Below are 24906 nucleotides of genomic sequence, written 5' to 3'. Positions count from 1 at the left end.
GAAAAATGTTGGTGCCAGCGGGTGTGAAGACGTTCTTCTTCAAGTTACACACTGGGACGTTGCTGGTTAAAACATGGATGGAGGAAAAGGGATTGTTTCTACCATGGGGTGCTGACTGCTTGTTGTGTCGCAAACCAGAGTCAATAGAACACGTTTTTATTGATTGCTGGGATGCGCTGCTCTTTTGGGACGTGCTCCAGCGTACAATAAAGAAAGACTTACCCCTAACGCCGTATGGGATACGATTCCTGGACATAGAGCCGGATCTTTATAAATATGATGTAATTTTCCTGCTTGGCCTGCACAGTATTTGGCGAAGCAGGATGGCTGTACGACACTGTGATGAAGATGCGCGTTCTGTCCGCGATTACTTCAAAGAAAACATATTTAAGCTACGTGAAGTGTACAAGGAGCTATGTTTTGGAGATGAAGTTATCGAGTTGATGGGAGAGTTGTGTTCCCTGAGACAGTTTTGATTTTCTCACGCGAGTGAAACACATGTCCGTTCTTGTTGTTTGAGTGTGCAGCGCAGAACATCTGTTTATGATCTGTTGTAATCTGTCAAAACAGGCAATAAAGAGAAAAAAAAAAAAAAAATCGGCCATACCATGTTGAATACGCCGGTTCTCGTCCGATCACCGAAGCTAAGCAGCATTGGGCTCGGTCAGTACTTGGGAGGGAGACCACCTGGGAACACCGAGTGCTGATGGCATTTCTTTTGCATTTTTATTCGCCCTTCACGTTTTTTTTTTCTGTCATAGTTGCGCAGTGTCTCAGGCAACTATAGGAGGTGACGTTATTTTGTTATCGATAATACAATCTCATCGGCAACGTGTCCAACGTGTAGTACGTGCGGACGCGAAACTGTGGCAAAACTCGAAGCGAACCCGTGGCGTCTCGGCTGTCATTCTGACGTCTGCCGCGGCGGGTACACTGCAGATTAAACTCTAGCAAAGCCCCAAGATAGCTGGGAGGCCCAGTGTGCGCATAACACTGCGCAGAAGCGCACAATATGCGCCCACCGCACCATGCACCGCACCCACTGCCGGTCCATGTGTAAACAACACAGGCTCGCTCCCGCTGCTCTTTCCGTGCATGCCGCAGTGGTTTAGGTTCGCCAGAACGGCTGAGAAAAGCGCAGGGCAGGTAACTGCACGCTTGGCGGCTGTTGCCACGAGCGAGGGAAGTATCCATGCGCAGTTTTGCATCCTCGAGGGCCAAACACAGTACATAAAGACTCGGAAAGCACTGTCTCTCGCCATCGGCCATACCATGTTGAATACGCCGGTTCTCGTCCGATCACCGAAGCTAAGCAGCATTGGGCTCGGTCAGTACTTGGGAGGGAGACCACCTGGGAACACCGAGTGCTGATGGCATTTCTTTTGCATTTTTATTCGCCCTTCACGTTTTTTTTTTTTCTGTCATAGTTGCGCAGTGTCTCAGGCAACTATAGGAGGTGACGTTATTTTGTTATCGATAATACAATCTCATCGGCAACGTGTCCAACGTGTAGTACGTGCGGACGCGAAACTGTGGCAAAACTCGAAGCGAACCCGTGGCGTCTCGGCTGTCATTCTGACGTCTGCCGCGGCGGGTACACTGCAGATTAAACTCTAGCAAAGCCCCAAGATAGCTGGGAGGCCCAGTGTGCGCATAACACTGCGCAGAAGCGCACAATATGCGCCCACCGCACCATGCACCGCACCCACTGCCGGTCCATGTGTAAACAACACAGGCTCGCTCCCGCTGCTCTTTCCGTGCATGCCGCAGTGGTTTAGGTTCGCCAGAACGGCTGAGAAAAGCGCAGGGCAGGTAACTGCACGCTTGGCGGCTGTTGCCACGAGCGAGGGAAGTATCCATGCGCAGTTTTGCATCCTCGAGGGCCAAACACAGTACATAAAGACTCGGAAAGCACTGTCTCTCGCCATCGGCCATACCATGTTGAATACGCCGGTTCTCGTCCGATCACCGAAGCTAAGCAGCATTGGGCTCGGTCAGTACTTGGGAGGGAGACCACCTGGGAACACCGAGTGCTGATGGCATTTCTTTTGCATTTTTATTCGCCCTTCACGTTTTTTTTTTTCTGTCATAGTTGCGCAGTGTCTCAGGCAACTATAGGAGGTGACGTTATTTTGTTATCGATAATACAATCTCATCGGCAACGTGTCCAACGTGTAGTACGTGCGGACGCGAAACTGTGGCAAAACTCGAAGCGAACCCGTGGCGTCTCGGCTGTCATTCTGACGTCTGCCGCGGCGGGTACACTGCAGATTAAACTCTAGCAAAGCCCCAAGATAGCTGGGAGGCCCAGTGTGCGCATAACACTGCGCAGAAGCGCACAATATGCGCCCACCGCACCATGCACCGCACCCACTGCCGGTCCATGTGTAAACAACACAGGCTCGCTCCCGCTGCTCTTTCCGTGCATGCCGCAGTGGTTTAGGTTCGCCAGAACGGCTGAGAAAAGCGCAGGGCAGGTAACTGCACGCTTGGCGGCTGTTGCCACGAGCGAGGGAAGTATCCATGCGCAGTTTTGCATCCTCGAGGGCCAAACACAGTACATAAAGACTCGGAAAGCACTGTCTCTCGCCATCGGCCATACCTTGACCTGGCGGCAATTTGCGATAACTACATCGTCGAACCGGTTACGTTTAGCGATCACTGTTGTGTCATATTCACCATTGGCAGGAATGTGACACCTCAAGCGAAATTCAGCTGGGACTTGTGGAAACTGAATGCAAAGTTACTAAAGGACGATTCGTTTGTTTTAGAAACAAAGAACGTGTTAGAAGAAGTTCGGTTGAATTATGGAAAAAGTTGGGCAGAAAAGTGGGAGGAATTCAAAATTGATGTCAAAATGAGGGCTATTGAAAGGTCCGTAGGAATCAAGCACGCTGAGAAAGCGAAACAGAAGAACCTAAAACAGATGTTGAAAGAATTAATTACAGAGGAAAATAGAGCTCCGGGACTATACAGTGACCTTATCAGCGAAGTTAAAGCAAAGCTTGAGGTTATCGATGCGACATTGTTTCAGGGAGCTGCAATTCGTGCACGAGCAGATCGCTTGCTGGCAGATGATATGCCCAGTAGGCGAAATTTGACGACAGAAAAAAAGATACGCTAGAAGAAAAGATATCGTAGAAATTGAAAACAAAGGCATTCTGACAGACAATCCCAAGGCGATAAGGGAGGCTTTCAGTGAGCATTACCGTGATTTGTTCGCTTCCAAATCGGCAGATGTACAGGCCTTTCAGGATGAATTTTTAAGTCTATTACCCCGACTGGCCAGTGAAGACACTGACATCCTGTCTGCCGACTTATCAACAGCGGAATTGGAATGCGCTATTGATGAGCTTCACTTGGGGAAATCGCCAGGTACTGACGGGATAACAGCAGAATTTGATAAGGCGTTCAAACGTGAAACTGCTCTCATTTTGCAACGCGTTTATGAAGAGTCATATAGAACTGGTATTTTACCACCGTCGTTTTCTCGTGCACATACAGTGCTTATACCGAAAACTGACAATCCTGCTCAGCTTAAGCAAGTTACAGGTTATCGGCCGATAACGCTTACTAATGTTGATTATAAAATTTTTATGAAAGTATTAGCCAAACGTTTACAATCAGTTATGGACATCTTGGTTGGCCCCCACCAGACATGTGGAATTCAAGGGCGGACCATCTTCACGAATGTTCATGTCACTCGGAGTATACTGGAATGCTGTGACGCTGACTTTAGGCGAGTCGCAATGTTGCAAATTGATTTAGAGAAGGCATTTGACCGTGTATGTCATGACATTCTTTTTAAAATCCTTGAACATGTCTGTGTTGGAGAAGTTATTTTAAAAGGGGTTAAAATGGCCTATAGCAACTGTACCACGAATCTGGTTGTTAACCGAGAGCTCACAGACAGAATTGCCGTTAGAGCATCCGTGCGGCAAGGCTGCCCAATGTCACCGCTACTTTTCGCTCTGTACCTGGAGCCACTTTGCCGAAATGTAATAAATAACAGCTGTATTCGTGGTTTCGAACTGGAAGCATGTGAAATTAAAGTATTGGCTTATGCCGATGATGTGGCAGTTTTCTGTAGTGACCACAGCAGCATAGAACATGCGATGTCGGTTGTTCGTAGATTTTGTGTTGTAACCAATAGCGTTGTTAACCTGGACAAGTGTGCGGGCCTTTGGCATGGGAATTGGGCATCAGCGCCTTTGTTTCATGCAAGTGTAAAATGGTCACATGTTCCTTCCAAATACCTAGGTGTACCTCTTGACAAGTATCGAGATAACGATGACTTTTGGAAGGAGAAAATTCAAGAACTCTCCACGCGTGCACAGAAATGGTCGGGGAAGGAACTGTCTGTATTCACGCGCGCAAACATATGCAATGTATATCTGGTTTCAAAAGTGTGCTATTTGTTGCAGGTCCTTTCATGCTCTCGACTTAGCATTCAAAAGTTTCATCGTCTCTTCGCAGTTTTTGTTTGGCAGTCCTCATGGGAGGGGACTAAACGTGATAATTTATTTCTGCGTTTGAGAAAAGGGGGTCTTTCCTTGCCACACTTGTACCTGAGGCAGGTGGTGTCAAGATTTCTGTTTCTTCGAGATCAACGCGACCCTTTCCTGCGGACATTTATTCAAGTGAGGCTTTCTTCGGCTTTGCCAAACTATGTTATTTCCAGTGTGGACGGGATGAGATACAGTGCAAGTAGGTTTTTGAAAGAAGTGGTCTTTGCTTTCCGGTTTCTGAATGCGCGCTTCAGTTTGGAATATCTTTCTAATGTCACGCGTAAGAAATTGTTAAAAGATTTGCTCGACTCTGTCTTCCCGGAGCCAATCTATCGATCTATGTATAGTGGAGGCCAAGCAGGAAATGTTTTAAAAAGAGTACGAAAAATGTTGGTGCCAGCGGGTGTGAAGACGTTCTTCTTCAAGTTACACACTGGGACGTACGTTGCTGGTTAAAACATGGATGGAGGAAAAGGGATTGTTTCTACCATGGGGTGCTGACTGCTTGTTGTGTCGCAAACCAGAGTCAATAGAACACGTTTTTATTGATTGCTGGGATGCGCTGCTCTTTTGGGACGTGCTCCAGCGTACAATAAAGAAAGACTTACCCCTAACGCCGTATGGGATACGATTCCTGGACATAGAGCCGGATCTTTATAAATATGATGTAATTTTCCTGCTTGGCCTGCACAGTATTTGGCGAAGCAGGATGGCTGTACGACACTGTGATGAAGATGCGCGTTCTGTCCGCGATTACTTCAAAGAAAACATATTTAAGCTACGTGAAGTGTACAAGGAGCTATGTTTTGGAGATGAAGTTATCGAGTTGATGGGAGAGTTGTGTTCCCTGAGACAGTTTTGATTTTCTCACGCGAGTGAAACACATGTCCGTTCTTGTTGTTTGAGTGTGCAGCGCAGAACATCTGTTTATGATCTGTTGTAATCTGTCAAAACAGGCAATAAAGAGAAAAAAAAAAAAAAAATCGGCCATACCATGTTGAATACGCCGGTTCTCGTCCGATCACCGAAGCTAAGCAGCATTGGGCTCGGTCAGTACTTGGGAGGGAGACCACCTGGGAACACCGAGTGCTGATGGCATTTCTTTTGCATTTTTATTCGCCCTTCACGTTTTTTTTTTCTGTCATAGTTGCGCAGTGTCTCAGGCAACTATAGGAGGTGACGTTATTTTGTTATCGATAATACAATCTCATCGGCAACGTGTCCAACGTGTAGTACGTGCGGACGCGAAACTGTGGCAAAACTCGAAGCGAACCCGTGGCGTCTCGGCTGTCATTCTGACGTCTGCCGCGGCGGGTACACTGCAGATTAAACTCTAGCAAAGCCCCAAGATAGCTGGGAGGCCCAGTGTGCGCATAACACTGCGCAGAAGCGCACAATATGCGCCCACCGCACCATGCACCGCACCCACTGCCGGTCCATGTGTAAACAACACAGGCTCGCTCCCGCTGCTCTTTCCGTGCATGCCGCAGTGGTTTAGGTTCGCCAGAACGGCTGAGAAAAGCGCAGGGCAGGTAACTGCACGCTTGGCGGCTGTTGCCACGAGCGAGGGAAGTATCCATGCGCAGTTTTGCATCCTCGAGGGCCAAACACAGTACATAAAGACTCGGAAAGCACTGTCTCTCGCCATCGGCCATACCATGTTGAATACGCCGGTTCTCGTCCGATCACCGAAGCTAAGCAGCATTGGGCTCGGTCAGTACTTGGGAGGGAGACCACCTGGGAACACCGAGTGCTGATGGCATTTCTTTTGCATTTTTATTCGCCCTTCACGTTTTTTTTTTTCTGTCATAGTTGCGCAGTGTCTCAGGCAACTATAGGAGGTGACGTTATTTTGTTATCGATAATACAATCTCATCGGCAACGTGTCCAACGTGTAGTACGTGCGGACGCGAAACTGTGGCAAAACTCGAAGCGAACCCGTGGCGTCTCGGCTGTCATTCTGACGTCTGCCGCGGCGGGTACACTGCAGATTAAACTCTAGCAAAGCCCCAAGATAGCTGGGAGGCCCAGTGTGCGCATAACACTGCGCAGAAGCGCACAATATGCGCCCACCGCACCATGCACCGCACCCACTGCCGGTCCATGTGTAAACAACACAGGCTCGCTCCCGCTGCTCTTTCCGTGCATGCCGCAGTGGTTTAGGTTCGCCAGAACGGCTGAGAAAAGCGCAGGGCAGGTAACTGCACGCTTGGCGGCTGTTGCCACGAGCGAGGGAAGTATCCATGCGCAGTTTTGCATCCTCGAGGGCCAAACACAGTACATAAAGACTCGGAAAGCACTGTCTCTCGCCATCGGCCATACCATGTTGAATACGCCGGTTCTCGTCCGATCACCGAAGCTAAGCAGCATTGGGCTCGGTCAGTACTTGGGAGGGAGACCACCTGGGAACACCGAGTGCTGATGGCATTTCTTTTGCATTTTTATTCGCCCTTCACGTTTTTTTTTTTCTGTCATAGTTGCGCAGTGTCTCAGGCAACTATAGGAGGTGACGTTATTTTGTTATCGATAATACAATCTCATCGGCAACGTGTCCAACGTGTAGTACGTGCGGACGCGAAACTGTGGCAAAACTCGAAGCGAACCCGTGGCGTCTCGGCTGTCATTCTGACGTCTGCCGCGGCGGGTACACTGCAGATTAAACTCTAGCAAAGCCCCAAGATAGCTGGGAGGCCCAGTGTGCGCATAACACTGCGCAGAAGCGCACAATATGCGCCCACCGCACCATGCACCGCACCCACTGCCGGTCCATGTGTAAACAACACAGGCTCGCTCCCGCTGCTCTTTCCGTGCATGCCGCAGTGGTTTAGGTTCGCCAGAACGGCTGAGAAAAGCGCAGGGCAGGTAACTGCACGCTTGGCGGCTGTTGCCACGAGCGAGGGAAGTATCCATGCGCAGTTTTGCATCCTCGAGGGCCAAACACAGTACATAAAGACTCGGAAAGCACTGTCTCTCGCCATCGGCCATACCTTGACCTGGCGGCAATTTGCGATAACTACATCGTCGAACCGGTTACGTTTAGCGATCACTGTTGTGTCATATTCACCATTGGCAGGAATGTGACACCTCAAGCGAAATTCAGCTGGGACTTGTGGAAACTGAATGCAAAGTTACTAAAGGACGATTCGTTTGTTTTAGAAACAAAGAACGTGTTAGAAGAAGTTCGGTTGAATTATGGAAAAAGTTGGGCAGAAAAGTGGGAGGAATTCAAAATTGATGTCAAAATGAGGGCTATTGAAAGGTCCGTAGGAATCAAGCACGCTGAGAAAGCGAAACAGAAGAACCTAAAACAGATGTTGAAAGAATTAATTACAGAGGAAAATAGAGCTCCGGGACTATACAGTGACCTTATCAGCGAAGTTAAAGCAAAGCTTGAGGTTATCGATGCGACATTGTTTCAGGGAGCTGCAATTCGTGCACGAGCAGATCGCTTGCTGGCAGATGATATGCCCAGTAGGCGAAATTTGACGACAGAAAAAAAGATACGCTAGAAGAAAAGATATCGTAGAAATTGAAAACAAAGGCATTCTGACAGACAATCCCAAGGCGATAAGGGAGGCTTTCAGTGAGCATTACCGTGATTTGTTCGCTTCCAAATCGGCAGATGTACAGGCCTTTCAGGATGAATTTTTAAGTCTATTACCCCGACTGGCCAGTGAAGACACTGACATCCTGTCTGCCGACTTATCAACAGCGGAATTGGAATGCGCTATTGATGAGCTTCACTTGGGGAAATCGCCAGGTACTGACGGGATAACAGCAGAATTTGATAAGGCGTTCAAACGTGAAACTGCTCTCATTTTGCAACGCGTTTATGAAGAGTCATATAGAACTGGTATTTTACCACCGTCGTTTTCTCGTGCACATACAGTGCTTATACCGAAAACTGACAATCCTGCTCAGCTTAAGCAAGTTACAGGTTATCGGCCGATAACGCTTACTAATGTTGATTATAAAATTTTTATGAAAGTATTAGCCAAACGTTTACAATCAGTTATGGACATCTTGGTTGGCCCCCACCAGACATGTGGAATTCAAGGGCGGACCATCTTCACGAATGTTCATGTCACTCGGAGTATACTGGAATGCTGTGACGCTGACTTTAGGCGAGTCGCAATGTTGCAAATTGATTTAGAGAAGGCATTTGACCGTGTATGTCATGACATTCTTTTTAAAATCCTTGAACATGTCTGTGTTGGAGAAGTTATTTTAAAAGGGGTTAAAATGGCCTATAGCAACTGTACCACGAATCTGGTTGTTAACCGAGAGCTCACAGACAGAATTGCCGTTAGAGCATCCGTGCGGCAAGGCTGCCCAATGTCACCGCTACTTTTCGCTCTGTACCTGGAGCCACTTTGCCGAAATGTAATAAATAACAGCTGTATTCGTGGTTTCGAACTGGAAGCATGTGAAATTAAAGTATTGGCTTATGCCGATGATGTGGCAGTTTTCTGTAGTGACCACAGCAGCATAGAACATGCGATGTCGGTTGTTCGTAGATTTTGTGTTGTAACCAATAGCGTTGTTAACCTGGACAAGTGTGCGGGCCTTTGGCATGGGAATTGGGCATCAGCGCCTTTGTTTCATGCAAGTGTAAAATGGTCACATGTTCCTTCCAAATACCTAGGTGTACCTCTTGACAAGTATCGAGATAACGATGACTTTTGGAAGGAGAAAATTCAAGAACTCTCCACGCGTGCACAGAAATGGTCGGGGAAGGAACTGTCTGTATTCACGCGCGCAAACATATGCAATGTATATCTGGTTTCAAAAGTGTGCTATTTGTTGCAGGTCCTTTCATGCTCTCGACTTAGCATTCAAAAGTTTCATCGTCTCTTCGCAGTTTTTGTTTGGCAGTCCTCATGGGAGGGGACTAAACGTGATAATTTATTTCTGCGTTTGAGAAAAGGGGGTCTTTCCTTGCCACACTTGTACCTGAGGCAGGTGGTGTCAAGATTTCTGTTTCTTCGAGATCAACGCGACCCTTTCCTGCGGACATTTATTCAAGTGAGGCTTTCTTCGGCTTTGCCAAACTATGTTATTTCCAGTGTGGACGGGATGAGATACAGTGCAAGTAGGTTTTTGAAAGAAGTGGTCTTTGCTTTCCGGTTTCTGAATGCGCGCTTCAGTTTGGAATATCTTTCTAATGTCACGCGTAAGAAATTGTTAAAAGATTTGCTCGACTCTGTCTTCCCGGAGCCAATCTATCGATCTATGTATAGTGGAGGCCAAGCAGGAAATGTTTTAAAAAGAGTACGAAAAATGTTGGTGCCAGCGGGTGTGAAGACGTTCTTCTTCAAGTTACACACTGGGACGTACGTTGCTGGTTAAAACATGGATGGAGGAAAAGGGATTGTTTCTACCATGGGGTGCTGACTGCTTGTTGTGTCGCAAACCAGAGTCAATAGAACACGTTTTTATTGATTGCTGGGATGCGCTGCTCTTTTGGGACGTGCTCCAGCGTACAATAAAGAAAGACTTACCCCTAACGCCGTATGGGATACGATTCCTGGACATAGAGCCGGATCTTTATAAATATGATGTAATTTTCCTGCTTGGCCTGCACAGTATTTGGCGAAGCAGGATGGCTGTACGACACTGTGATGAAGATGCGCGTTCTGTCCGCGATTACTTCAAAGAAAACATATTTAAGCTACGTGAAGTGTACAAGGAGCTATGTTTTGGAGATGAAGTTATCGAGTTGATGGGAGAGTTGTGTTCCCTGAGACAGTTTTGATTTTCTCACGCGAGTGAAACACATGTCCGTTCTTGTTGTTTGAGTGTGCAGCGCAGAACATCTGTTTATGATCTGTTGTAATCTGTCAAAACAGGCAATAAAGAGAAAAAAAAAAAAAAAATCGGCCATACCATGTTGAATACGCCGGTTCTCGTCCGATCACCGAAGCTAAGCAGCATTGGGCTCGGTCAGTACTTGGGAGGGAGACCACCTGGGAACACCGAGTGCTGATGGCATTTCTTTTGCATTTTTATTCGCCCTTCACGTTTTTTTTTTTCTGTCATAGTTGCGCAGTGTCTCAGGCAACTATAGGAGGTGACGTTATTTTGTTATCGATAATACAATCTGATCGGCAACGTGTCCAACGTGTAGTACGTGCGGACGCGAAACTGTGGCAAAACTCGAAGCGAACCCGTGGCGTCTCGGCTGTCATTCTGACGTCTGCCGCGGCGGGTACACTGCAGATTAAACTCTAGCAAAGCCCCAAGATAGCTGGGAGGCCCAGTGTGCGCATAACACTGCGCAGAAGCGCACAATATGCGCCCACCGCACCATGCACCGCACCCACTGCCGGTCCATGTGTAAACAACACAGGCTCGCTCCCGCTGCTCTTTCCGTGCATGCCGCAGTGGTTTAGGTTCGCCAGAACGGCTGAGAAAAGCGCAGGGCAGGTAACTGCACGCTTGGCGGCTGTTGCCACGAGCGAGGGAAGTATCCATGCGCAGTTTTGCATCCTCGAGGGCCAAACACAGTACATAAAGACTCGGAAAGCACTGTCTCTCGCCATCGGCCATACCATGTTGAATACGCCGGTTCTCGTCCGATCACCGAAGCTAAGCAGCATTGGGCTCGGTCAGTACTTGGGAGGGAGACCACCTGGGAACACCGAGTGCTGATGGCATTTCTTTTGCATTTTTATTCGCCCTTCACGTTTTTTTTTTCTGTCATAGTTGCGCAGTGTCTCAGGCAACTATAGGAGGTGACGTTATTTTGTTATCGATAATACAATCTCATCGGCAACGTGTCCAACGTGTAGTACGTGCGGACGCGAAACTGTGGCAAAACTCGAAGCGAACCCGTGGCGTCTCGGCTGTCATTCTGACGTCTGCCGCGGCGGGTACACTGCAGATTAAACTCTAGCAAAGCCCCAAGATAGCTGGGAGGCCCAGTGTGCGCATAACACTGCGCAGAAGCGCACAATATGCGCCCACCGCACCATGCACCGCACCCACTGCCGGTCCATGTGTAAACAACACAGGCTCGCTCCCGCTGCTCTTTCCGTGCATGCCGCAGTGGTTTAGGTTCGCCAGAACGGCTGAGAAAAGCGCAGGGCAGGTAACTGCACGCTTGGCGGCTGTTGCCACGAGCGAGGGAAGTATCCATGCGCAGTTTTGCATCCTCGAGGGCCAAACACAGTACATAAAGACTCGGAAAGCACTGTCTCTCGCCATCGGCCATACCATGTTGAATACGCCGGTTCTCGTCCGATCACCGAAGCTAAGCAGCATTGGGCTCGGTCAGTACTTGGGAGGGAGACCACCTGGGAACACCGAGTGCTGATGGCATTTCTTTTGCATTTTTATTCGCCCTTCACGTTTTTTTTTTTTCTGTCATAGTTGCGCAGTGTCTCAGGCAACTATAGGAGGTGACGTTATTTTGTTATCGATAATACAATCTCATCGGCAACGTGTCCAACGTGTAGTACGTGCGGACGCGAAACTGTGGCAAAACTCGAAGCGAACCCGTGGCGTCTCGGCTGTCATTCTGACGTCTGCCGCGGCGGGTACACTGCAGATTAAACTCTAGCAAAGCCCCAAGATAGCTGGGAGGCCCAGTGTGCGCATAACACTGCGCAGAAGCGCACAATATGCGCCCACCGCACCATGCACCGCACCCACTGCCGGTCCATGTGTAAACAACACAGGCTCGCTCCCGCTGCTCTTTCCGTGCATGCCGCAGTGGTTTAGGTTCGCCAGAACGGCTGAGAAAAGCGCAGGGCAGGTAACTGCACGCTTGGCGGCTGTTGCCACGAGCGAGGGAAGTATCCATGCGCAGTTTTGCATCCTCGAGGGCCAAACACAGTACATAAAGACTCGGAAAGCACTGTCTCTCGCCATCGGCCATACCTTGACCTGGCGGCAATTTGCGATAACTACATCGTCGAACCGGTTACGTTTAGCGATCACTGTTGTGTCATATTCACCATTGGCAGGAATGTGACACCTCAAGCGAAATTCAGCTGGGACTTGTGGAAACTGAATGCAAAGTTACTAAAGGACGATTCGTTTGTTTTAGAAACAAAGAACGTGTTAGAAGAAGTTCGGTTGAATTATGGAAAAAGTTGGGCAGAAAAGTGGGAGGAATTCAAAATTGATGTCAAAATGAGGGCTATTGAAAGGTCCGTAGGAATCAAGCACGCTGAGAAAGCGAAACAGAAGAACCTAAAACAGATGTTGAAAGAATTAATTACAGAGGAAAATAGAGCTCCGGGACTATACAGTGACCTTATCAGCGAAGTTAAAGCAAAGCTTGAGGTTATCGATGCGACATTGTTTCAGGGAGCTGCAATTCGTGCACGAGCAGATCGCTTGCTGGCAGATGATATGCCCAGTAGGCGAAATTTGACGACAGAAAAAAGATACGCTAGAAGAAAAGATATCGTAGAAATTGAAAACAAAGGCATTCTGACAGACAATCCCAAGGCGATAAGGGAGGCTTTCAGTGAGCATTACCGTGATTTGTTCGCTTCCAAATCGGCAGATGTACAGGCCTTTCAGGATGAATTTTTAAGTCTATTACCCCGACTGGCCAGTGAAGACACTGACATCCTGTCTGCCGACTTATCAACAGCGGAATTGGAATGCGCTATTGATGAGCTTCACTTGGGGAAATCGCCAGGTACTGACGGGATAACAGCAGAATTTGATAAGGCGTTCAAACGTGAAACTGCTCTCATTTTGCAACGCGTTTATGAAGAGTCATATAGAACTGGTATTTTACCACCGTCGTTTTCTCGTGCACATACAGTGCTTATACCGAAAACTGACAATCCTGCTCAGCTTAAGCAAGTTACAGGTTATCGGCCGATAACGCTTACTAATGTTGATTATAAAATTTTTATGAAAGTATTAGCCAAACGTTTACAATCAGTTATGGACATCTTGGTTGGCCCCCACCAGACATGTGGAATTCAAGGGCGGACCATCTTCACGAATGTTCATGTCACTCGGAGTATACTGGAATGCTGTGACGCTGACTTTAGGCGAGTCGCAATGTTGCAAATTGATTTAGAGAAGGCATTTGACCGTGTATGTCATGACATTCTTTTTAAAATCCTTGAACATGTCTGTGTTGGAGAAGTTATTTTAAAAGGGGTTAAAATGGCCTATAGCAACTGTACCACGAATCTGGTTGTTAACCGAGAGCTCACAGACAGAATTGCCGTTAGAGCATCCGTGCGGCAAGGCTGCCCAATGTCACCGCTACTTTTCGCTCTGTACCTGGAGCCACTTTGCCGAAATGTAATAAATAACAGCTGTATTCGTGGTTTCGAACTGGAAGCATGTGAAATTAAAGTATTGGCTTATGCCGATGATGTGGCAGTTTTCTGTAGTGACCACAGCAGCATAGAACATGCGATGTCGGTTGTTCGTAGATTTTGTGTTGTAACCAATAGCGTTGTTAACCTGGACAAGTGTGCGGGCCTTTGGCATGGGAATTGGGCATCAGCGCCTTTGTTTCATGCAAGTGTAAAATGGTCACATGTTCCTTCCAAATACCTAGGTGTACCTCTTGACAAGTATCGAGATAACGATGACTTTTGGAAGGAGAAAATTCAAGAACTCTCCACGCGTGCACAGAAATGGTCGGGGAAGGAACTGTCTGTATTCACGCGCGCAAACATATGCAATGTATATCTGGTTTCAAAAGTGTGCTATTTGTTGCAGGTCCTTTCATGCTCTCGACTTAGCATTCAAAAGTTTCATCGTCTCTTCGCAGTTTTTGTTTGGCAGTCCTCATGGGAGGGGACTAAACGTGATAATTTATTTCTGCGTTTGAGAAAAGGGGGTCTTTCCTTGCCACACTTGTACCTGAGGCAGGTGGTGTCAAGATTTCTGTTTCTTCGAGATCAACGCGACCCTTTCCTGCGGACATTTATTCAAGTGAGGCTTTCTTCGGCTTTGCCAAACTATGTTATTTCCAGTGTGGACGGGATGAGATACAGTGCAAGTAGGTTTTTGAAAGAAGTGGTCTTTGCTTTCCGGTTTCTGAATGCGCGCTTCAGTTTGGAATATCTTTCTAATGTCACGCGTAAGAAATTGTTAAAAGATTTGCTCGACTCTGTCTTCCCGGAGCCAATCTATCGATCTATGTATAGTGGAGGCCAAGCAGGAAATGTTTTAAAAAGAGTACGAAAAATGTTGGTGCCAGCGGGTGTGAAGACGTTCTTCTTCAAGTTACACACTGGGACGTACGTTGCTGGTTAAAACATGGATGGAGGAAAAGGGATTGTTTCTACCATGGGGTGCTGACTGCTTGTTGTGTCGCAAACCAGAGTCAATAGAACACGTTTTTATTGATTGCTGGGATGCGCTGCTCTTTTGGGACGTGCTCCAGCGTACAATAAAGAAAGACTTACCCCTAACGCCGTATGGGATACGATTCCTGGACATAGAGCCGGATCTTTATAAATATGATGTAATTTTCCTGCTTGGCCTGCACAGTATTTGGCGAAGCAGGATGGCTGTACGACACTGTGATGAAGATGCGCGTTCTGTCCGCGATTACTTCAAAGAAAACATATTTAAGCTACGTGAAGTGTACAAGGAGCTATGTTTTGGAGATGAAGTTATCGAGTTGATGGGAGAGTTGTGTTCCCTGAGACAGTTTTGATTTTCTCACGCGAGTGAAACACATGTCCGTTCTTGTTGTTTGAGTGTGCAGCGCAGAACATCTGTTTATGATCTGTTGTAATCTGTCAAAACAGGCAATAAAGAGAAAAAAAAAAAAAAAAAATCGGCCATACCATGTTGAATACGCCGGTTCTCGTCCGATCACCGAAGCTAAGCAGCATTGGGCTCGGTCAGTACTTGGGAGGGAGACCACCTGGGAACACCGAGTGCTGATGGCATTTCTTTTGCATTTTTATTCGCCCTTCACGTTTTTTTTTTTTCTGTCATAGTTGCGCAGTGTCTCAGGCAACTATAGGAGGTGACGTTATTTTGTTATCGATAATACAATCTCATCGGCAACGTGTCCAACGTGTAGTACGTGCGGACGCGAAACTGTGGCAAAACTCGAAGCGAACCCGTGGCGTCTCGGCTGTCATTCTGACGTCTGCCGCGGCGGGTACACTGCAGATTAAACTCTAGCAAAGCCCCAAGATAGCTGGGAGGACCAGTGTGCGCATAACACTGCGCAGAAGCGCACAATATGCGCCCACCGCACCATGCACCGCACCCACTGCCGGTCCATGTGTAAACAACACAGGCTCGCTCCCGCTGCTCTTTCCGTGCATGCCGCAGTGGTTTAGGTTCGCCAGAACGGCTGAGAAAAGCGCAGGGCAGGTAACTGCACGCTTGGCGGCTGTTGCCACGAGCGAGGGAAGTATCCATGCGCAGTTTTGCATCCTCGAGGGCCAAACACAGTACATAAAGACTCGGAAAGCACTGTCTCTCGCCATCGGCCATACCATGTTGAATACGCCGGTTCTCGTCCGATCACCGAAGCTAAGCAGCATTGGGCTCGGTCAGTACTTGGGAGGGAGACCACCTGGGAACACCGAGTGCTGATGGCATTTCTTTTGCATTTTTATTCGCCCTTCACGTTTTTTTTTTTCTGTCATAGTTGCGCAGTGTCTCAGGCAACTATAGGAGGTGACGTTATTTTGTTATCGATAATACAATCTCATCGGCAACGTGTCCAACGTGTAGTACGTGCGGACGCGAAACTGTGGCAAAACTCGAAGCGAACCCGTGGCGTCTCGGCTGTCATTCTGACGTCTGCCGCGGCGGGTACACTGCAGATTAAACTCTAGCAAAGCCCCAAGATAGCTGGGAGGCCCAGTGTGCGCATAACACTGCGCAGAAGCGCACAATATGCGCCCACCGCACCATGCACCGCACCCACTGCCGGTCCATGTGTAAACAACACAGGCTCGCTCCCGCTGCTCTTTCCGTGCATGCCGCAGTGGTTTAGGTTCGCCAGAACGGCTGAGAAAAGCGCAGGGCAGGTAACTGCACGCTTGGCGGCTGTTGCCACGAGCGAGGGAAGTATCCATGCGCAGTTTTGCATCCTCGAGGGCCAAACACAGTACATAAAGACTCGGAAAGCACTGTCTCTCGCCATCGGCCATACCTTGACCTGGCGGCAATTTGCGATAACTACATCGTCGAACCGGTTACGTTTAGCGATCACTGTTGTGTCATATTCACCATTGGCAGGAATGTGACACCTCAAGCGAAATTCAGCTGGGACTTGTGGAAACTGAATGCAAAGTTACTAAAGGACGATTCGTTTGTTTTAGAAACAAAGAACGTGTTAGAAGAAGTTCGGTTGAATTATGGAAAAAGTTGGGCAGAAAAGTGGGAGGAATTCAAAATTGATGTCAAAATGAGGGCTATTGAAAGGTCCGTAGGAATCAAGCACGCTGAGAAAGCGAAACAGAAGAACCTAAAACAGATGTTGAAAGAATTAATTACAGAGGAAAATAGAGCTCCGGGACTATACAGTGACCTTATCAGCGAAGTTAAAGCAAAGCTTGAGGTTATCGATGCGACATTGTTTCAGGGAGCTGCAATTCGTGCACGAGCAGATCGCTTGCTGGCAGATGATATGCCCAGTAGGCGAAATTTGACGACAGAAAAAAGATACGCTAGAAGAAAAGATATCGTAGAAATTGAAAACAAAGGCATTCTGACAGACAATCCCAAGGCGATAAGGGAGGCTTTCAGTGAGCATTACCGTGATTTGTTCGCTTCCAAATCGGCAGATGTACAGGCCTTTCAGGATGAATTTTTAAGTCTATTACCCCGACTGGCCAGTGAAGACACTGACATCCTGTCTGCCGACTTATCAACAGCGGAATTGGAATGCGCTATTGATGAGCTTCACTTGGGGAAATCGCCAGGTACTGACGGGATAACAGCAGAATTTGATAAGGCGTTCAAACGTGAAACTGCTCTCATTTTGCAACGCGTTTATGAAGAGTCATATAGAACTGGTATTTTACCACCGTCGTTTTCTCGTGCACATACAGTGCTTATACCGAAAACTGACAATCCTGCTCAGCTTAAGCAAGTTACAGGTTATCGGCCGATAACGCTTACTAATGTTGATTATAAAATTTTTATGAAAGTATTAGCCAAACGTTTACAATCAGTTATGGACATCTTGGTTGGCCCCCACCAGACATGTGGAATTCAAGGGCGGACCATCTTCACGAATGTTCATGTCACTCGGAGTATACTGGAATGCTGTGACGCTGACTTTAGGCGAGTCGCAATGTTGCAAATTGATTTAGAGAAGGCATTTGACCGTGTATGTCATGACATTCTTTTTAAAATCCTTGAACATGTCTGTGTTGGAGAAGTTATTTTAAAAGGGGTTAAAATGGCCTATAGCAACTGTACCACGAATCTGGTTGTTAACCGAGAGCTCACAGACAGAATTGCCGTTAGAGCATCCGTGCGGCAAGGCTGCCCAATGTCACCGCTACTTTTCGCTCTGTACCTGGAGCCACTTTGCCGAAATGTAATAAATAACAGCTGTATTCGTGGTTTCGAACTGGAAGCATGTGAAATTAAAGCATTGGCTTATGCCGATGATGTGGCAGTTTTCTGTAGTGACCACAGCAGCATAGAACATGCGATGTCGGTTGTTCGTAGATTTTGTGTTGTAACCAATAGCGTTGTTAACCTGGACAAGTGTGCGGGCCTTTGGCATGGGAATTGGGCATCAGCGCCTTTGTTTCATGCAAGTGTAAAATGGTCACATGTTCCTTCCAAATACCTAGGTGTACCTCTTGACAAGTATCGAGATAACGATGACTTTTGGAAGGAGAAAATTCAAGAACTCTCCACGCGTGCACAGAAATGGTCGGGGAAGGAACTGTCTGTATTCACGCGCGCAAACATATGCAATGTATATCTGGTTTCAAAAGTGTGCTATTTGTTGCAGGTCCTTTCATGCTCTCGACTTAGCATTCAAAAGTTTCATCGTCTCTTCGCAGTTTTTGTTTGGCAGTCCTCATGGGAGGGGACTAAACGTGATAATTTATTTCTGCGTTTGAGAAAAGGGGGTCTTTCCTTGCCACACTTGTACCTGAGGCAGGTGGTGTCAAGATTTCTGTTTCTTCGAGATCAACGCGACCCTTTCCTGCGGACATTTATTCAAGTGAGGCTTTCTTCGGCTTTGCCAAACTATGTTATTTCCAGTGTGGACGGGATGAGATACAGTGCAAGTAGGTTTTTGAAAGAAGTGGTCTTTGCTTTCCGGTTTCTGAATGCGCGCTTCAGTTTGGAATATCTTTCTAATGTCACGCGTAAGAAATTGTTAAAAGATTTGCTCGACTCTGTCTTCCCGGAGCCAATCTATCGATCTATGTATAGTGGAGGCCAAGCAGGAAATGTTTTAAAAAGAGTACGAAAAATGTTGGTGCCAGCGGGTGTGAAGACGTTCTTCTTCAAGTTACACACTGGGACGTACGTTGCTGGTTAAAACATGGATGGAGGAAAAGGGATTGTTTCTACCATGGGGTGCTGACTGCTTGTTGTGTCGCAAACCAGAGTCAATAGAACACGTTTTTATTGATTGCTGGGATGCGCTGCTCTTTTGGGACGTGCTCCAGCGTACAATAAAGAAAGACTTACCCCTAACGCCGTATGGGATACGATTCCTGGACATAGAGCCGGATCTTTATAAATATGATGTAATTTTCCTGCTTGGCCTGCACAGTATTTGGCGAAGCAGGATGGCTGTACGACACTGTGATGAAGATGCGCGTTCTGTCCGCGATTACTTCAAAGAAAACATATTTAAGCTACGTGAAGTGTACAAGGAGCTATGTTTTGGAGATGAAGTTATCGAGTTGATGGGAGAGTTGTGTTCCCTGAGACAGTTTTGATTTTCTCACGCGAGTGAAACACATGTCCGTTCTTGTTGTTTGAGTGTGCAGCGCAGAACATCTGTTTATGATCTGTTGTAATCTGTCAAAACAGGCAATAAAGAGAAAAAAAAAAAAAATCGGCCATACCATGTTGAATACGCCGGTTCTCGTCCGATCACCGAAGCTAAGCAGCATTGGGCTCGGTCAGTACTTGGGAGGGAGACCACCTGGGAACACCGAGTGCTGATGGCATTTCTTTTGCATTTTTATTCGCCCTTCACGTTTTCTTTTTTCTGTCATAGTTGCGCAGTGTCTCAGGCAACTATAGGAGGTGACGTTATTTTGTTATCGATAATACAATCTCATCGGCAACGTGTCCAACGTGTAGTACGTGCGGACGCGAAACTGTGGCAAAACTCGAAGCGAACCCGTGGCGTCTCGGCTGTCATTCTGACGTCTGCCGCGGCGGGTACACTGCAGATTAAACTCTAGCAAAGCCCCAAGATAGCTGGGAGGCCCAGTGTGCGCATAACACTGCGCAGAAGCGCACAATATGCGCCCACCGCACCATGCACCGCACCCACTGCCGGTCCATGTGTAAACAACACAGGCTCGCTCCCGCTGCTCTTTCCGTGCATGCCGCAGTGGTTTAGGTTCGCCAGAACGGCTGAGAAAAGCGCAGGGCAGGTAACTGCACGCTTGGCGGCTGTTGCCACGAGCGAGGGAAGTATCCATGCGCAGTTTTGCATCCTCGAGGGCCAAACACAGTACATAAAGACTCGGAAAGCACTGTCTCTCGCCATCGGCCATACCATGTTGTTTTTTTTTTTTTTTTTTTGAATACGCCGGTTCTCGTCCGATCACCGAAGCTAAGCAGCATTGGGCTCGGTCAGTACTTGGGAGGGAGACCACCTGGGAACACCGAGTGCTGATGGCATTTCTTTTGCATTTTTATTCGCCCTTCACGTTTTTTTTTTTTCTGTCATAGTTGCGCAGTGTCTCAGGCAACTATAGGAGGTGACGTTATTTTGTTATCGATAATACAATCTCATCGGCAACGTGTCCAACGTGTAGTACGTGCGGACGCGAAACTGTGGCAAAACTCGAAGCGAACCCGTGGCGTCTCGGCTGTCATTCTGACGTCTGCCGCGGCGGGTACACTGCAGATTAAACTCTAGCAAAGCCCCAAGATAGCTGGGAGGCCCAGTGTGCGCATAACACTGCGCAGAAGCGCACAATATGCGCCCACCGCACCATGCACCGCACCCACTGCCGGTCCATGTGTAAACAACACAGGCTCGCTCCCGCTGCTCTTTCCGTGCATGCCGCAGTGGTTTAGGTTCGCCAGAACGGCTGAGAAAAGCGCAGGGCAGGTAACTGCACGCTTGGCGGCTGTTGCCACGAGCGAGGGAAGTATCCATGCGCAGTTTTGCATCCTCGAGGGCCAAACACAGTACATAAAGACTCGGAAAGCACTGTCTCTCGCCATCGGCCATACCATGTTGAATACGCCGGTTCTCGTCCGATCACCGAAGCTAAGCAGCATTGGGCTCGGTCAGTACTTGGGAGGGAGACCACCTGGGAACACCGAGTGCTGATGGCATTTCTTTTGCATTTTTATTCGCCCTTCACGTTTTTTTTTTTTTCTGTCATAGTTGCGCAGTGTCTCAGGCAACTATAGGAGGTGACGTTATTTTGTTATCGATAATACAATCTCATCGGCAACGTGTCCAACGTGTAGTACGTGCGGACGCGAAACTGTGGCAAAACTCGAAGCGAACCCGTGGCGTCTCGGCTGTCATTCTGACGTCTGCCGCGGCGGGTACACTGCAGATTAAACTCTAGCAAAGCCCCAAGATAGCTGGGAGGCCCAGTGTGCGCATAACACTGCGCAGAAGCGCACAATATGCGCCCACCGCACCATGCACCGCACCCACTGCCGGTCCATGTGTAAACAACACAGGCTCGCTCCCGCTGCTCTTTCCGTGCATGCCGCAGTGGTTTAGGTTCGCCAGAACGGCTGAGAAAAGCGCAGGGCAGGTAACTGCACGCTTGGCGGCTGTTGCCACGAGCGAGGGAAGTATCCATGCGCAGTTTTGCATCCTCGAGGGCCAAACACAGTACATAAAGACTCGGAAAGCACTGTCTCTCGCCATCGGCCATACCTTGACCTGGCGGCAATTTGCGATAACTACATCGTCGAACCGGTTACGTTTAGCGATCACTGTTGTGTCATATTCACCATTGGCAGGAATGTGACACCTCAAGCGAAATTCAGCTGGGACTTGTGGAAACTGAATGCAAAGTTACTAAAGGACGATTCGTTTGTTTTAGAAACAAAGAACGTGTTAGAAGAAGTTCGGTTGAATTATGGAAAAAGTTGGGCAGAAAAGTGGGAGGAATTCAAAATTGATGTCAAAATGAGGGCTATTGAAAGGTCCGTAGGAATCAAGCACGCTGAGAAAGCGAAACAGAAGAACCTAAAACAGATGTTGAAAGAATTAATTACAGAGGAAAATAGAGCTCCGGGACTATACAGTGACCTTATCAGCGAAGTTAAAGCAAGGCTTGAGGTTATCGATGCGACATTGTTTCAGGGAGCTGCAATTCGTGCACGAGCAGATCGCTTGCTGGCAGATGATATGCCCAGTAGGCGAAATTTGACGACAGAAAAAAGATACGCTAGAAGAAAAGATATCGTAGAAATTGAAAACAAAGGCATTCTGACAGACAATCCCAAGGCGATAAGGGAGGCTTTCAGTGAGCATTACCGTGATTTGTTCGCTTCCAAATCGGCAGATGTACAGGCCTTTCAGGATGAATTTTTAAGTCTATTACCCCGACTGGCCAGTGAAGACACTGACATCCTGTCTGCCGACTTATCAACAGCGGAATTGGAATGCGCTATTGATGAGCTTCACTTGGGGAAATCGCCAGGTACTGACGGGATAACAGCAGAATTTGATAAGGCGTTCAAACGTGAAACTGCTCTCATTTTGCAACGCGTTTATGAAGAGTCATATAGAACTGGTATTTTACCACCGTCGTTTTCTCGTGCACATACAGTGCTTATACCGAAAACTGACAATCCTGCTCAGCTTAAGCAAGTTACAGGTTATCGGCCGATAACGCTTACTAATGTTGATTATAAAATTTTTATGAAAGTATTAGCCAAACGTTTACAATCAGTTATGGACATCTTGGTTGGCCCCCACCAGACATGTGGAATTCAAGGGCGGACCATCTTCACGAATGTTCATGTCACTCGGAGTATACTGGAATGCTGTGACGCTGACTTTAGGCGAGTCGCAATGTTGCAAATTGATTTAGAGAAGGCATTTGACCGTGTATGTCATGACATTCTTTTTAAAATCCTTGAACATGTCTGTGTTGGAGAAGTTATTTTAAAAGGGGTTAAAATGGCCTATAGCAACTGTACCACGAATCTGGTTGTTAACCGAGAGCTCACAGACAGAATTGCCGTTAGAGCATCCGTGCGGCAAGGCTGCCCAATGTCACCGCTACTTTTCGCTCTGTACCTGGAGCCACTTTGCCGAAATGTAATAAATAACAGCTGTATTCGTGGTTTCGAACTGGAAGCATGTGAAATTAAAGTATTGGCTTATGCCGATGATGTGGCAGTTTTCTGTAGTGACCACAGCAGCATAGAACATGCGATGTCGGTTGTTCGTAGATTTTGTGTTGTAACCAATAGCGTTGTTAACCTGGACAAGTGTGCGGGCCTTTGGCATGGGAATTGGGCATCAGCGCCTTTGTTTCATGCAAGTGTAAAATGGTCACATGTTCCTTCCAAATACCTAGGTGTACCTCTTGACAAGTATCGAGATAACGATGACTTTTGGAAGGAGAAAATTCAAGAACTCTCCACGCGTGCACAGAAATGGTCGGGGAAGGAACTGTCTGTATTCACGCGTGCAAACATATGCAATGTATATCTGGTTTCAAAAGTGTGCTATTTGTTGCAGGTCCTTTCATGCTCTCGACTTAGCATTCAAAAGTTTCATCGTCTCTTCGCAGTTTTTGTTTGGCAGTCCTCATGGGAGGGGACTAAACGTGATAATTTATTTCTGCGTTTGAGAAAAGGGGGTCTTTCCTTGCCACACTTGTACCTGAGGCAGGTGGTGTCAAGATTTCTGTTTCTTCGAGATCAACGCGACCCTTTCCTGCGGACATTTATTCAAGTGAGGCTTTCTTCGGCTTTGCCAAACTATGTTATTTCCAGTGTGGACGGGATGAGATACAGTGCAAGTAGGTTTTTGAAAGAAGTGGTCTTTGCTTTCCGGTTTCTGAATGCGCGCTTCAGTTTGGAATATCTTTCTAATGTCACGCGTAAGAAATTGTTAAAAGATTTGCTCGACTCTGTCTTCCCGGAGCCAATCTATCGATCTATGTATAGTGGAGGCCAAGCAGGAAATGTTTTAAAAAGAGTACGAAAAATGTTGGTGCCAGCGGGTGTGAAGACGTTCTTCTTCAAGTTACACACTGGGACGTACGTTGCTGGTTAAAACATGGATGGAGGAAAAGGGATTGTTTCTACCATGGGGTGCTGACTGCTTGTTGTGTCGCAAACCAGAGTCAATAGAACACGTTTTTATTGATTGCTGGGATGCGCTGCTCTTTTGGGACGTGCTCCAGCGTACAATAAAGAAAGACTTACCCCTAACGCCGTATGGGATACGATTCCTGGACATAGAGCCGGATCTTTATAAATATGATGTAATTTTCCTGCTTGGCCTGCACAGTATTTGGCGAAGCAGGATGGCTGTACGACACTGTGATGAAGATGCGCGTTCTGTCCGCGATTACTTCAAAGAAAACATATTTAAGCTACGTGAAGTGTACAAGGAGCTATGTTTTGGAGATGAAGTTATCGAGTTGATGGGAGAGTTGTGTTCCCTGAGACAGTTTTGATTTTCTCACGCGAGTGAAACACATGTCCGTTCTTGTTGTTTGAGTGTGCAGCGCAGAACATCTGTTTATGATCTGTTGTAATCTGTCAAAACAGGCAATAAAGAGAAAAAAAAAAAAAAAAATCGGCCATACCATGTTGAATACGCCGGTTCTCGTCCGATCACCGAAGCTAAGCAGCATTGGGCTCGGTCAGTACTTGGGAGGGAGACCACCTGGGAACACCGAGTGCTGATGGCATTTCTTTTGCATTTTTATTCGCCCTTCACGTTTTTTTTTTTTTCTGTCATAGTTGCGCAGTGTCTCAGGCAACTATAGGAGGTGACGTTATTTTGTTATCGATAATACAATCTCATCGGCAACGTGTCCAACGTGTAGTACGTGCGGACGCGAAACTGTGGCAAAACTCGAAGCGAACCCGTGGCGTCTCGGCTGTCATTCTGACGTCTGCCGCGGCGGGTACACTGCAGATTAAACTCTAGCAAAGCCCCAAGATAGCTGGGAGGCCCAGTGTGCGCATAACACTGCGCAGAAGCGCACAATATGCGCCCACCGCACCATGCACCGCACCCACTGCCGGTCCATGTGTAAACAACACAGGCTCGCTC

General features: G+C 47.5%; 8 non-coding genes and 6 pseudogenes across 8 annotated transcripts; all 14 read left to right on the top strand.

Moving 5' to 3' along the window:
• The first annotated feature begins 593 nt into the window (after positions 1-593).
• On the top strand, positions 594-712 carry LOC149368935 (5S ribosomal RNA; annotated as a pseudogene).
• A 545-nt stretch (positions 713-1257) lies between these two features.
• LOC149368934 (5S ribosomal RNA) lies at positions 1258-1376 on the top strand. The gene has a single exon (XR_016287255.1). It is a non-coding gene; the product is annotated as a 5S ribosomal RNA (ribosomal RNA).
• Positions 1377-1923: 547 nt separating this feature from the next.
• LOC149368933 (5S ribosomal RNA) lies at positions 1924-2042 on the top strand. Its single transcript, XR_016287252.1, has one exon. It is a non-coding gene; the product is annotated as a 5S ribosomal RNA (ribosomal RNA).
• Positions 2043-5487: 3445 nt separating this feature from the next.
• On the top strand, positions 5488-5606 carry LOC149368932 (5S ribosomal RNA; annotated as a pseudogene).
• A 545-nt stretch (positions 5607-6151) lies between these two features.
• LOC149368931 (5S ribosomal RNA) lies at positions 6152-6270 on the top strand. Its single transcript, XR_016287251.1, has one exon. It is a non-coding gene; the product is annotated as a 5S ribosomal RNA (ribosomal RNA).
• Positions 6271-6816: 546 nt separating this feature from the next.
• LOC149368930 (5S ribosomal RNA) lies at positions 6817-6935 on the top strand. The gene has a single exon (XR_016287250.1). It is a non-coding gene; the product is annotated as a 5S ribosomal RNA (ribosomal RNA).
• A 3445-nt stretch (positions 6936-10380) lies between these two features.
• Positions 10381-10499, top strand: LOC149368929 (5S ribosomal RNA; annotated as a pseudogene).
• Positions 10500-11045: 546 nt separating this feature from the next.
• LOC149368928 (5S ribosomal RNA) lies at positions 11046-11164 on the top strand. Its single transcript, XR_016287249.1, has one exon. It is a non-coding gene; the product is annotated as a 5S ribosomal RNA (ribosomal RNA).
• Positions 11165-11709: 545 nt separating this feature from the next.
• On the top strand, positions 11710-11828 carry LOC149368927 (5S ribosomal RNA). The gene has a single exon (XR_016287248.1). It is a non-coding gene; the product is annotated as a 5S ribosomal RNA (ribosomal RNA).
• Positions 11829-15275: 3447 nt separating this feature from the next.
• Positions 15276-15394, top strand: LOC149368926 (5S ribosomal RNA; annotated as a pseudogene).
• Positions 15395-15941: 547 nt separating this feature from the next.
• Positions 15942-16060, top strand: LOC149368925 (5S ribosomal RNA). Its single transcript, XR_016287247.1, has one exon. It is a non-coding gene; the product is annotated as a 5S ribosomal RNA (ribosomal RNA).
• A 3442-nt stretch (positions 16061-19502) lies between these two features.
• On the top strand, positions 19503-19621 carry LOC149368924 (5S ribosomal RNA; annotated as a pseudogene).
• Positions 19622-20853: 1232 nt separating this feature from the next.
• LOC149368923 (5S ribosomal RNA) lies at positions 20854-20972 on the top strand. The gene has a single exon (XR_016287246.1). It is a non-coding gene; the product is annotated as a 5S ribosomal RNA (ribosomal RNA).
• Positions 20973-24419: 3447 nt separating this feature from the next.
• LOC149368922 (5S ribosomal RNA) lies at positions 24420-24538 on the top strand (annotated as a pseudogene).
• The last annotated feature ends 368 nt before the right edge of the window (positions 24539-24906 follow it).

This window comes from Amblyomma mixtum, chromosome 1, assembly GCF_055824585.1.
Source record: "Amblyomma mixtum isolate Tamu chromosome 1, ASM5582458v1, whole genome shotgun sequence".
NCBI classification, from domain to species: domain Eukaryota; kingdom Metazoa; phylum Arthropoda; class Arachnida; order Ixodida; family Ixodidae; genus Amblyomma; species Amblyomma mixtum.
The sequence above is the reverse complement of the archived record's forward strand: the minus strand, read 5'-3'. Positions and strand labels throughout refer to the sequence as shown.